This window comes from Athene noctua, chromosome 1 (genome assembly GCF_965140245.1).
Source record: "Athene noctua chromosome 1, bAthNoc1.hap1.1, whole genome shotgun sequence".
NCBI classification, from domain to species: Eukaryota; Metazoa; Chordata; class Aves; order Strigiformes; family Strigidae; genus Athene; species Athene noctua.
Genome location: NC_134037.1, coordinates 109470030 through 109483879, shown reverse-complemented (window position 1 = coordinate 109483879; position 13850 = coordinate 109470030).

Here is a 13850-nt window from a genome sequence, read left to right as displayed (position 1 = left end):
GTGCCACATGTTTAAGCAGAAATTCATCTGACATTTTGGAAGGGGGAAGGCAGCGTTGATCGTTCCTGGCTGCTGCGCTGGGTATGTGCCGATGCACTTGGCTATGAGGATGATGCATTTTCCAGCATAGAGGAGTCTTGTGTCCATGCAGTTTTAAGGTCAGCTTGTGCCATCACACCCTTGAGACAGTAAACAGTGGCAGATTGTGAAAGGGGCTGTACCGGTAATTCCTACCCGTGACATTTTTGGCACGCCACCTAACCAACCCCCAGGGAAGGTCCTCAGACGGTGGTGATGCACCGTCTCCTCACATTTTGCAGCCTTTCCTGGTGAAGGTAGGCTGGACGTCCCTGCCTTGGCCTTTTAAATGGACTTCTTGCCAAGACAGTGGGTCCCTGCAAGATGAAACAGAGCAGGTCAAGGAAGGAGTAAGACACTGATATTTCCTGACAAGGTCTTTTAGGATCTCAGAAGAAACCATAGCTGAAAACCAAATGATCTTCAGTCACAGACTCAGAGGAGAGGTGCAGTGCATGTGAAACTGTGAGAGATACCTCAGGAAACCCAGGCCATTCACAGGGAGTATGTCCAGCAATATAGTAGTATATTCAGACACAGGCACAGGGTGGATTTAGAAGTTGGGGGGGGCTAGACCTTATACAAGCAGCACTGGTGAAACATCTGCACTAAACCTTTATTCATCAGCATTTCAGGCTCCCCTATTTTATTGTACCCTAGTTTGCATGTCTTGTATCACACAGGCAGTCCCCTGAGCAGCACCCATGAAAGAAACTGAACCAAAAGTGTCTTCTGAATATCCCGTGTGGAAGAGAACCAGTTACATACAGCAGTTACAGCGGCTGCTCCTATTCTTGTATTATCACATCTGTTGTCAGCCGACAGATGTGATGATGAAAACAGAAAAGGGAGCCCGGAAGGAACCCACACAACAAGTTGAATACTTTGGGGAAAAATACTTGATCAGTATGTGTGATTTCAGCTCCACAGGCTGGCATCATTACTAGGCTGGCATCATTACTAGCTGGACAGAAATGCCAGGCAGGCATAGGGAAGAAGCACATCATGTATTTCATCCTGTACCTCTCTAGCAGGCAGGGGAAGTAAGTATGTGGCTTTTTACATGCTATAGTAGCCCAGGTGAGTGCATGGACCACTGCAGTGTGGAGGGCCATCCTAGCCCCAACTCCTTCCTTCGTCCCTAATCCCCTTGTGTTAGCTACAGAGATTGCAGAGTACAGGCAGGAGTTGCTCTGAACCGGTGTAGTGAGCCCCCATCTTCAGGTTTTGGGGACTTGTTCCCAAACTGTTCTCCCTTGTGCTACTGCAGAAGGTTCTCAGGGCTGTGGTGTGCCATGCTGTGAGGATTTCAAGCAATGCAGAGGTTTTGTTCAGGAGTTCTGTGCTGCAGCAGATGTCATCCACAGGGTTCATTATCCTCAATACCTTCAAGTTCTGGGTAAGCTTCCCCCAGATTCAGCTTTGTTATTTTCTTAATAATGAGTATGATGCAAAGCACTCTCATGAAAGCTCTGGAAGCTGCTGGTCTGGTCCATAAAGGAGCTTGGCTGTGTGATGCTTCTCAACAATGGTTTTTACTGCACAGGTGCTTTTACCCAGTTCTAGCAGCATCACGGTGGCACCAGTGGTAACAGCGTAAAAACACTTGGCCTCTTCTTGTCTGGACAGTCATCTGTGAGGCACTAAGAGAGCTACCTACTCACTAGGTCACTACAGCTGTCAGTCGCCACTGACCTCAGCCAGATTTGAATGCTGGGTCCTGAGATGAGAGATTTCACCCTGTGATGCTTCTCCAGAGGCAGCTGCTCTTCCTGAAGAAGTCTTTCAAGAACATTTCTAATGGACACAGGAAAAAGAAGATGACACATCCCCAGGCTTTTGCTTCCATGCTGGTATTGCATTGCTTCCTGTGACCCTCTCTCCTCCCAGCAGTACATGGCTTTAAGGTTGCATAGGCTGGGTGCGATATATTTTAGAGTGAGACTCTATTTAGCTGTGATGTCAACTGCAGCCAACTATAAAAAGCTCAGTAATGCTCTTTGAAAGTGTAACAGCTGCTGTTCTACACAGTCTCTGGTGTATTACCAGTTCGTCCTGTTTCATGTGCACACAACCAAAATAAAGTATTATAGCAATCATCTTATTATATAGTTCAAGTAATTTGGGACATAAACTCCCTAGAAACCTGGAGGAATTCAAGGTTAGACAAACTGGGTAATTTTACACAGTTTGTTAACAGAAAGGTAATTTTATCTGGCTTTGCAATGTAGCCTGACTTTTACCTAGCACTTGACTATGTGCTCTCAGTGGTCCCTACACAGTGACACCAGGGCAGCAAACCTTTCCTTTGGACAGTTTTCCTGGATGCTGTTCACATACAGTTATAAACTGAGCTCTGGCAATGGGGCATGTCCAGCAATATATCGTCCCACATATGAAACCTATTTTTGTCCTTAACTGCATGTGGCAACATATATTTGAAAACACACTAATGAGGCCAAAACTTCCCGTAAAAGCAGGACTGTTCAAGAAAAGGGGATTTATTAATCTAGAAAAAAAAGAGAGAAGTGAATGACTGTGGAATTGTGCTAGTGCTACACACCATCACAGTACTGCAGATGGGGTCTCGGCTGTCTCTGTTAAGGACAGCCCTGAAACAGTGGATGCTGTAGTAAAGCCATTTCTTTTCTAAAATGTGAACAGTAAACATTTGGGAGTAATCCCACATTTCACTTTGTGGACTTCCTTCCGTTGGGGACCTTGATATATTTTCCATTTTCTGTTTTACTAATACATGGGAAGGTCGAGGAACCTGCCCACAGTTATGTGAAAGCCAGTGGGTGACAGAGCACGAAGGGGAGCCTGGCTGTTCTGATTCTGCTTTCCCCCTTCCCATCACTTCCCTTTAGTCACTGGGCCTGCTGTCTGGTGAGCTGACACTACCAGGGGTCCATCCAATTCAATTTTCTGCAACCAAATGAGACAGTTTGAACAATATGAGTCCAGGAAGTAACAGCTACATAAAAAAGACAAGGAAAAATTTCAGAAAAAGTCTCACAAGTGCCCAGTTTACTGTAGTGGTTGCATTAAGTCCTGCTGGGCTGAGCCCTGATTCGGCAGGGTTCGTCGTGGGGACCAGCCTGGCAGCACCCTCCTGCCTCGGGAGCCAAGTGGATCAGCCAGAGGTCCAGGTCCCTTCTGCATCCTCGGCAAGACTAAGCAGTGCAAAGTGGCCGCAGCATTGCAGGCAGGTTGATTTTGTTTGTTTTGTAGTGCAGATAGGGCCTTTGTTGTGTGGGTGAAGAACGGTGTGTTCCTAAGTGACGCGTAAACTTCTCCGACACAGGTTTGAAGCAGCGGTGAGCTCACCAGTCTGCGAGGAAACGGTCGGCTGCCAAACACAGCTGTTACCAAAGGTGTCAGGACGGTTTGGCAATGTGAGGAACGATTTGGCATCAGACAAAGCCTCCGGGACGGAAAGGCACACACCGCGGGATGGGCTGGGCCGCGTCTGTGAGCACTGGCTGCACCCAGCTCCCAAGCGTCATCCGTGAGGAACTCGGAGGCACCCAGAAACGAAAGCAAGCGGCCTCCAGTCCCGCGGCAAAGCCTTGGGAGGGAGCCGGGGAGCAGCCTCGGTGCCCAGGCATGGTGCCGGGGGTGCAGGCCCACCCTTCCCTGCCGGCTCTCTGGAAACCCCTCGGGCTCCCCGGCTTCGGCGGGCGCTGGGTTGTTTGTTGTGAGCAGGGTGAGGAGCTGCCCGGGGGAGCCGTTTCTTCTGTGTACAAATGCACATGCAGACGCACACCGTACGGTTGTTTAAATAAAGTGATGCTGAAGAAGGGTGACTTCTGTCAAGAGACAGAGATGAATTTACATGCTACAGTGTGTAGCAATATGCTGTCGGGTAAGAGCTGGCACATTTTTTGTGTCCAGCCATGTATGCATAATGGTATCACAGGGGGAGCTGAGTTGCTGCGGAATTTAAGGTTGTGGGTTTTTAATGGCACCTAGGAAACGGGATACTGGAAAACCTTGCACATTCAGTAACTTCCCAGCCAGAGCCTTTATTTGTCCTCTAATAGTCTGCAGATTATTTAGGATTTTACTCTATCCCTTGATAACTAAGAGCTCAGGCCTTTAGATATTGAACAGCCTCCATTCTAAATAGGGACGGCTGAGACTTTTTGCAAAGCTTTTGTCTACCTTTGTCTGAGGCTTTGCGACAACTAAGTGGCTTCCACACTTCTAGAAGTGAGACTGGTAAATCATTGGCCATGAGCCCATTTGTTCAAAGAAGAAAAGAAAAGAAAATCGCACTGCAATCCTACACGAGTGACAAGATGAAACTGTCTGTCTTATACAATAGCCATAGAAACCTCAGGCTCCTCGTGTTCTGACTCCCTGGCTATGATTTTCCACAGTGACCAAGTAATTTATTTAATCCTTCACTACCTCTTTGTAGAGTCTTGGAGCTTTAGGGTGTCAGAAGGAATCATCAAACTAACTCCTGCAAGGCGTTAGAAGGCAAGAACTTGCAGTGTGTCACTGGGGAAAAAAAACCCAACCACCTTTCAAAACAGATGTTTTCCCTCTAATATATTTTACAAGTTGAGGAAACCAAGCTCTTTCAAAAAATAAAATTAATTGAAAACTTGAATCCTTTTGCATGAACATGATGCTAAAGCTGGCATCTGATTTCTTTCACCTGTGGTTAGAGAAATTTTCTTCTTCAAATCTTCAGGCCTTTCCAGTAGTATTTCTGAAGGATTTTTCTCCTGACTTCTAGGTGATTCTTAAAAAGATAAAAAGCATTAGATATTTTGTAGTGCATTAAATTACTTGCATCGAATAAGTATTATTTTAATCAAACCAGTCCTATTGGATGCTCTTACTTATTGTTGTGGGATTTGGGAGTCCTAATGAGGACCAGCCCCTTCGTGACATGACCACTAAACCTTGGGGACTGCATTATTCTGTTAAAGTGATCAACCATGAGATAATTACATTTTGCACACAAAATGTAGTGAGAGGGATCGGAAGGAATACCCACTGACCTGAATGCGGTATTTCACACCACAGCGAAAAGGTTCAACCAGCAAAGATTGCTACTGCCCTCCTTTTGAATAGAGAGGATTAGCAAGAACCAGCTGTCTGTCATGGCTAACAGGTTACTGGGAGGTGTTGGGCACAATACTAGTGATGTTTGGGACTCAGTCTGGCAAGGAATTTCCTTCCCCAGGTTTTGATCTGGAAAGAAATGTCAGTTGCTGTTGCGAATATCAGAGCCTGTTCTCTAGCTGGGAAATATTGTTGTTTTGCTGTTCTGTAAAGGCTACTCGACAATTACAATGATGGGCACTCTGTGGAGGCCTGTAATAAAAGCAACACACAAAAGGAGATATTACAATTCACATATTTTTGAGCCTAAGGGCTTGTCTGTACTAGAGATTTTTATTTTTTTTTCTGTAAGTATCTCAGTGAGGTTAAAGATGCACTCTTCCTGCCTATGTCTATATAGCTACATCTAAACGAGGGCTTTTATCAGCATAACTATGTCAGCAAAAGACCCAGCTCTTAACTCACATAATTGCGCTGGTGAGGCTCCTTAAGTGGAGGCCAGCTTATACAGATTCTGCAGACGGAAGGAAACAAGAGAATTGCTCCTTTCATCATGATAGTGTTTTATCTCAGGGGCCTAGTGCTGACATTCTGAGTGTTGTTAACCTCTGCTATTTTAGGACTGGTGTGTAGGAGAGCATCATCACTGAATCAGGCATTCAGATACTTCTCTCCTGGGAATACGGTTCAGAAATCTGGCTGGTGAGATGTAATCACCTTGGTTAAGCATTTCCTTTGAGAACTTCTTTTCTCCTTCTTGTGCTGTTTTTCCTTGATGAAACTCTTTTACATGCCAGCCATCCTGGACCCAGTTTTACCTGAGATAGATACATGATGAGGGCCCCAGTAGATTACTCCAGAACTACTTTAAATTATATGTTAATATATCATTCCCCTCCTCATTCAAAGATTTCATTATCTTGCAGCAGAGCATGTGAAAGGAAGAGGATTCACGTCTCCTTATATTTAAGAGAAAAAACACATGACCTGTTCAGCAGCAGTTCCTCTCAAGCATCAGCAAGATATGGACCAGAAGGTGTGTATATAAACGATAGACATTTTAAGCCAAAGGGGCTGAGTCAGATTATGAATGTGCTAAACGTGCCAGTCTTGAACTCTGGCTTGGTGAAAAATGAGGGTTTGGCAGTTTAAGGACATCCTGCCTGCCACTCCCTTCACCATCTCCCTTGTTCACACTCCTCTCCTTGCAGCCCTTCACCCTGACAATTGTATTGATTCAATTGTTTATGAGGCTGGGCTGTGGACCAGATCTGGGAATCAAGCCAGTTTAAAAAGAGAGAGAGAGAGGGTGAGATAAAAGGAAGGAGGCTGCATTTCACTGTGAGATAGTATTACCACTGAAACCCCATCGTACCAAAACACAACCTTCTACAGTGGTGGGGAGAGGATCCACAGTCTCTCTAAGAGGAACATCTGCAAGGCAAGAAAAGGCATATTTACTAGTGCAGCCCATACACAAACTTAGATTTGTGAGTCTGCTTTGCAACAAAGGATCTCGCGTTACTTTTGTAAGAAAGGATGTTACTGCTTATCTCCCTTGAGGACAGCTTGCTCACAGATGAAGAGAAGGGCAAGTCCTGTCTCAGAAATTTGTCCTATGCTGTCCATTAGGAAACTGGAGTAAGGGTGCTTTGGCTCAAAGTTTCCATCTTTATTCACCAGCCTCACACACCATAATCTGCTCTGATTTTATTATCCTTGATGAGAAGGAAAAAAAAAAAAAAAAAAAAAGAGAAGAAAATTATGTCAAAACACTACCGCCAGTCTGATGGGACCTGTGCGATTCTCAGCCGTTCTGCTGTGCAATAGATTTCATTCTATGGTTGTTGCCACTGTGAACAAGTTTCAAGGTCCACAAAAGCCACAAAGGAATGGAAGTCAATAGATTTAGTCCCGCTGTGCAGGATCTGCCTCTCCACTAACAGTCCACAAATCAGAGGAGGTTGAAATTGCCTGCTGAAGTGCAATTCTACTCGCACGGAATAAGGGAGATAAAAATACACTTCCTGCACTGAAAAGATGTTCATTAGAGCAGAAGAGCACAGGTAGGGAAGCAAACTGTCCAGTGATCTGACTATTCCAGTAACAGCGGGGTGGCTGGATTGGTGTAGCTACTTCTTAGGGTGCAGTTTGGTATCACAGCTGAGCTGGTCTACAAGCTCGCTGCTCTCCGTGTTTCCTGTTCACGTTGCTTTCCTTATATTGCATCTAATGGCTGTGTGACCACAGGGCAAATCTGTTCATCTGGCTGATAACAGTGGCAAACTAACTGTGCCATAAAAATGAGTAGTTTTCAGGCAGATCAGCCAGCTGGATCAACTCACCCTGAAGCCACTCCATCGCTAGATTCAGCGCAACGGAAAGGGCAGGAGAAGGCAGCTGGGAGCAGCAGTGGAGTGCAACCACCGCTATTTGGCATTAGCTCGTGGCTGAAACTGCAAGCTGCCCGAGAAAGGACAACCTGCTCCCATCCTCCCTTCCCTGCTGCTGGCAGCGCCTTTCTGCTGCCACGGTGCTTTCCTGACCCCTCGGTGAACCAGGCCTGCTCTCTAAGCCAGCAGAGAACTAACCTAGGGAAGTGAATAGTTTTCTGCCTGCTTGGTAAAGGGGATTGCTGAGAGGTCTGATGAGCAGAAGAGCTGGCAACACGGATGCTGATGGCAGCGTGTGGTGTGTGGCTGGGAGCAGACCAAGGTGGCTCCTTCCGACAGCAGCCATTTCATGAAACTTCATTCTCATTTTAACCCAAAGCAGGAGAAAAAAACCCAAACAACAACATAAAAAAGAGAGCCACAGCTGAGCAGATAGGAACCAGCTGCACACTCTCCATTGAAAAGCGTGCATCTAATAATTAGGTGGAGACGGACAGGTTTAACACATGCTTTTCAAAAGCATGTTATCCTTCTGTTTGCTGAATGGAAAGAGTGAGATGAATAGCGCCACGTATTGCACACACAGCCTTGCTCTTCCTGCAGGACAGGCGGGAGGGTCAGCAAACAGTTTTGCAAACAAATCCCCTAGCTGCCTATCCTCTCCCATGCCATTGGGCAGCTTGGAGGCCCAAAGGTAGATACAGTTCATTTGGAAATAAAGCCAAAAGGACGCAGGAGGGAAGAAGCTGGTATGTAGCACAGCACAGAGGAGGACGTGTCTGGAACACCAGAGCCCAGGGGCAGGGGTGTGCCGTCTCTGTCCCCTTTGGGGACACATGCTAGGTGGGGTCAGACCCTGACCCAGAGGTACCACTCCCTTCTGGGGGTGTTTTAAAAAGGCATCCATAGGTGCTCTGAATTTATGTGGACAGAAATCATTCATCTGGCTGTTGATTCACAGTTTTCTCTGGGCAGATAGCCAAAAATGCAATTTCTAATTGCATCAATTTCCATGTTCTCTCTTCTGTAAAATCACTTTGTTAGAGGAGTTGGTTAAATTCAGGAAGTGCTCAAATTTCCAGCTGTATCTTGTTTAGCAAAGACTGCGTGGTAACAGTGCTGTACAGCTTCTCTCAGCTCGTGTGCCTGTAAAAGGTGTGACTGTTTACACAGTGACACTGCTGCAGATGCAATCGTATCACTATAAGATAATTAAACTAGTATCACTTATTTTATTAAACTGAACTATTCTTTTATGATCACATATAGCTGGTATAACTGCATCCATGCTATGGGATGTTTGCTGTCTGTTAAAATGGGAATATTTAGTGAAGATGGACTTTAGCACGTGTATGTTTCCTCAGGAGTCACTCTAGTACTCTGTAAATAAACCTGATTTCAGCAGGGTTTGCTGACACGGCTAAAAAGGTATTGCCAGACCCTACATCCGATTAACTGTTATTCTGCACCCTGTGTAATAATTTAGAGAAGTCAGTGTGAATGTCACTATAAATTACTACAATAAATGTAAGGCAGCAGCACAGTGAACAGTGTTCGCTTTAAAGCAGAGACAACTATTACCCACCTCTCTCTAGAGAGGTCCCAGAAGGGACCACAAGTTGTTTGCAAAATTGCAACCGTACTGCCGTCTTTCAGAGTTGTCCAACAAGACGTGAAGCACACAGCACTGTTTGTTATTGGGTGCCAGGCAAGATTAGACCATGCTTTAAAGGAGACCTCTTGAAGGAAAAAGAAAATGGAATTGTGGTTATTTTCAGGCATCGACCCTAATTGCATACAGGTTTCTACTCGGAAATTGCATACACATTTCTACTTGGAAAAGTGCCATTCTCTTTTTTTTTTTTTCCCTCTCTCTCTTAGTTCTTAGAAAATCTTAAACTATTCAATCCAGAAGAGACTGTGGTGGAGGTCTTGCAGAAGTGGATTCAAAGTGCTTTCTTGCTTCACTGAAAAGTAGAAACATAAGAACTTGAGCTGGCTTATTTTTTTCCACATATGACATTTGAATAAACAAGTAGTAATGAAAAAGGACAGATCTAAATGTCTTCAGAGAATTTTCTCTCAGTGAATCTTCTGGTGCCATTATACACTTTGTTGTCCCAGATCTGCCAATCCTAGTAGGTCCAGATCCAATTCACTCCGCATGCACAAATGGTTGGAGTGTGACCCTTGAGTTTAACGTGTCCTGAACATCTAAAGAGTTACTGAAAAGATCCACTCTCTGTCACACGTACAGTAGGGCCACCCTGGGCTCCTAAACTTCAGGAAAACCAATAAGCAGCCACAAAAAAAGCAGCTTGGTGGTGGATGAGGTTGAGCAGTCACCAAAATGGGCAACACTGGCAGATTCACTGTAGCTCCTGGGACAAAGATATTTTCCAACAGGCTTCCAAAAAAAATAAAAATCAATTTCTATAAAATTATTGTGACCAAGAGAACTATAAGGGGAAAACAAATTTATTTATATATACTTTTAGTCTAGACTATATCAGCCAGAGCGATGTAGAGACATAAGCACAAATCAAATTTGTTTTCCTTTGTGCTGCTAGCAGAGTTGGGAGTCCACTACACTGTAGCAGTGCCTCCATGGTGGCTTTACAGTGTAAGATCAGCTCCTAACCAAACAGTTTGTATCTGTCCTTTAAGGAAAGGCAGACAAAGAGAAAGCCTGTAATTTAAAGTAAATTAACTTGAACACTTTCTTCCTTCTGGTCCTGGTCTGTTCCAGCCAGTACAACTCTAATGAATGCAAAATGAAGACAGTAAAAAGAGGAACAGAACTGCCATGTTCTGGAAAAAGGTAAGTCCTGTTACTACTCACAATTGCAATTCAACCGCTAAACCTTGGGGAATTTAATTCTTCTGTTAACCTGGTCACCCTCCTGGAGATACACGTAGCCTTTCCTTCCAGGCAGTCCACTCCCCTCCCTCCCTCCCAGCTGCAGGAGCTCTGGGCTGGTACGGTAACACTAGGGCTGGGACTGATGTTCACACCTGGTTTATTTAAGGTAGCCATTCCTGAGAAGCTGATAACAATATTTTCTCAGTGAATGATTTGCATTTCTGAGCCCATAGCACAGTGCCAGACCCAGCTGCTCAGAGATGTTAATTTGAGATAATCAAATATTTAGCAGCTGTTGCTCTAGCAAACACTACATTAGGCCACCCCTTACAAAGCGGGGCTCCTTCCTCAGTTATCCACCACTGTGCAAGTGGAACTCCTCCACAGGACCGCACCCGCCGCAGGGAGCACATGGGCTTCACCCACAGGTGCCTGGGAGGAAGGGCTGGAGGTCTGGTACCTGTGAACACCAGGAAGAGTAGAAGAGCCATTTGCTTATGTGAGACTAGTGCTCTATGAACGCTTTAATGGTTCACTGTATAATTGCAATGAGTAGGTTGGTATTTTAAACTGTTAAACATTCACCAGCTTGAATTAAATAATTGATTTATTCTATATAAAGTTTCTAGGTCTACATTTCTTAGTGGAGGGCACTGCTGCTGGACTAGAATACCTCTCTGGGACTTGTATTTCTTCTGTGTTTCTTTTCCCATGTGGACCCAGCTGTTACAAGAAATAAATGAATAATTTACTGGCTGAACTTAGCATTTTCTTCTTATCTGTGAATTAAGCTAAGGGTCTTCTCAAATACATAAACTATTGGGAACTCTTTGTCATAATCATTTGGGAAATATTTCTTCATTTACAGGATTCATGAGCAATTCACTGAAGATGTTAGAAGTCATAGTGGCTGCATGCCAGGGGACAACCAGGACTGGCTGCTCCCCAAGGGCCGCGGAGCCAAGGGGGCAGGGAGTGCCAGTCAGTGGGTCGGGGTGCAGGCAACGGTCTGGGGGCCTGTGGCCATAGCTCAGATGGGGTCAAGGGCGAGAGCCTCAGCTGAAGCAGCTCCCAAGGGCCAGAGCTCGGTGCCAGCGATGGCCTCCCTGCTACGCTGCACTGCCCAGCAGCACTCCCCATGGCTGCGCTCCCCACAGTCGCGAGCGGGCCCTTAGCCCCAGCAGCCATACCTCCAGCAGCGGGGAGGATGTGCTCGGGGCTCCGTGGCTGCCTGCACACGTAGCTCTGCATGAATCTCTATTTTGTAGCGCATGAGCCAGCAATCTACACGGTAGCTCAAATAACCATCTCTGCAAATTCAAAATCCTCTTCTGGAAAAATATTTTGTCATTTGCTGTTACATTATCCCAGACCAGGACTTCCTGACTCCTCAAAATCCGAACTTCCATTTTCTTTTCTAATATAGCATATCCCAGCTATTCCCCTTCCTATACCTGATCATGCCCTCAGCTTGTGCACCAGTTGCCCATGACAGCACCTACTGACGCCACAGTGTAACAGCAAGTTTCTGTATTTATAAATCTGACTCAGAAGCACCACGAAACAGCGGAGAGTCGATGTAACACATCCATTCTGTGCTCACCAGACAGCTGTGCTATGGGGAAGGGAGGCGGAGAGCCACTAAGGGCAGCTCAGTGCTGCCTGGTGGCTCGCCAAACACAGGCAAACTGGGCTGCGGCACTGTGCCTTGGTCACGCCTCAGTTGGATGCAGCGCTACCGGAGACATCTTGCTTTGGTTCTCCAGCTGGGACCTCTTCAAGAGACTACGCTGCACTTCATGGAGAAACCTGCCCTGCTGGCGCCAGCTCACGTGCCTGTTGCATGGTAAAGCAAAGCTGGCATGAGAAGAAAGGAATAGTCTCACATTTGCTAAACAGACCAAACATTTGATATACGGGAGAGAGCTTGTCAGAAGACAAGCCACTTTTCTGTAATTATTCCCAAAATCAACTTGTCAAGCGAGATGCTTTGTGGAGCATCTCAGATATAGCTTGGCCTGAAAACACATAAACTAAGGACTGCCTAGTTTCAGGCCAGTCTCCTACCATGAAGCAGAAGCATCTCTTGTTTTGCATATATATAAAATGAAGTAAATATTTCCTTCCATTTTGGTGAAACAGCAAATCCAGTAGGGATCAGTCAGAACTTTCAGTTTCTTTTACTCTAAGGATGCATTTTAAGATAAAGAATTTAGAGTTTTAAAAACAGGAACTTTAAGATTAATCTCACTATGGATTAAACTGTAGAACTGATGCCGTAAGAAAATATTTATGAAGCACAAATTCCTCAAGCCAAGTGGGAAATGTATCAGACCAAAACTTTGAAAACAGACGTTTTAATACAAGTGATTTTATAAATGAACTAACAAATCTTAAAGTGAGGCTGGATCTCATGCTGAAGTGACAGACTTTTAAAGTATGGTGCAGGCTTGTGCAAGGAGATGAAATCATCTGTTCTGCTGTTAATGTGGTCCATGAGATAGCACCAGTCAGTAGGGAGAACTGCATGCCATGGAGAGCTCCAACTGTCAGGAGGACAGTACACCCTTGTTCAGCAGTCCCTGGCAGGAAAAAGTAAACAATACGGTGTTATGTTTGATCCTCAATCAAAAAAAACCCAAACCAAAAACACCAGTGAAGAAGCTACAAAGGATTTCCAACTGGTTGTAAAATTTCTTTTGAAGCTCAGATGACTCATTATCTGAATCAAATTCTGCCCCATTTGTAGTAAACAGTACCCTGTATGGCGTTTAGTCTCTCAAGAAATACTAGCTGGAAATGAAGTACTTTGAATTAAAGCTTTACATTTCCTCTCCCTTTCACCCAAAGGCTTCAAAGCACTTTACAAATGTTACAATAAAATCTCTTCAGCATTCCTGAGAGATCAGCAGATGAAACTAAAACTCCCCTGGACAGCAGATAAAACTCCTAGGCGGTGTGAGTGACTTCAGCAGATAACCCCAGAAATGGGCGGCAGGCTTCAACAAAGCACCGGGGACAGGACTCTCACACGACCCCCGAGTTTCAGGACTTCATAGAGCTGGGCGCTTCTCTTCCTTTGCACCGGCTTCATGAACCACCAGGCAGGGACACCCCGCTCCCCAGGTGTGCAGCCTACATCTCGGTTTGGGTGGGAAACATGATCAAAAGCACTTCATGCTAATGCAGCCTTTCTCGAAATCCTGTGAGAAGGATCGCTTGTGCTGGGAATAAACCTCCTGCGCCGTGCACAAGAGCGACTCTCTCCCCTTGCGTAGCACATGATAACAGTATTATTGTGAACCGTGTTGAACGGTCACAAGGGAGTGAGCTAATTGCAGATATAGCTCTTGGAGAAGTAATTGCCTTGTACTCTTTCTTCTTTCCCCGGCTCATTTCTTTCCTTTCCTGCGTGAGGCCTGAAGCATGTTTCC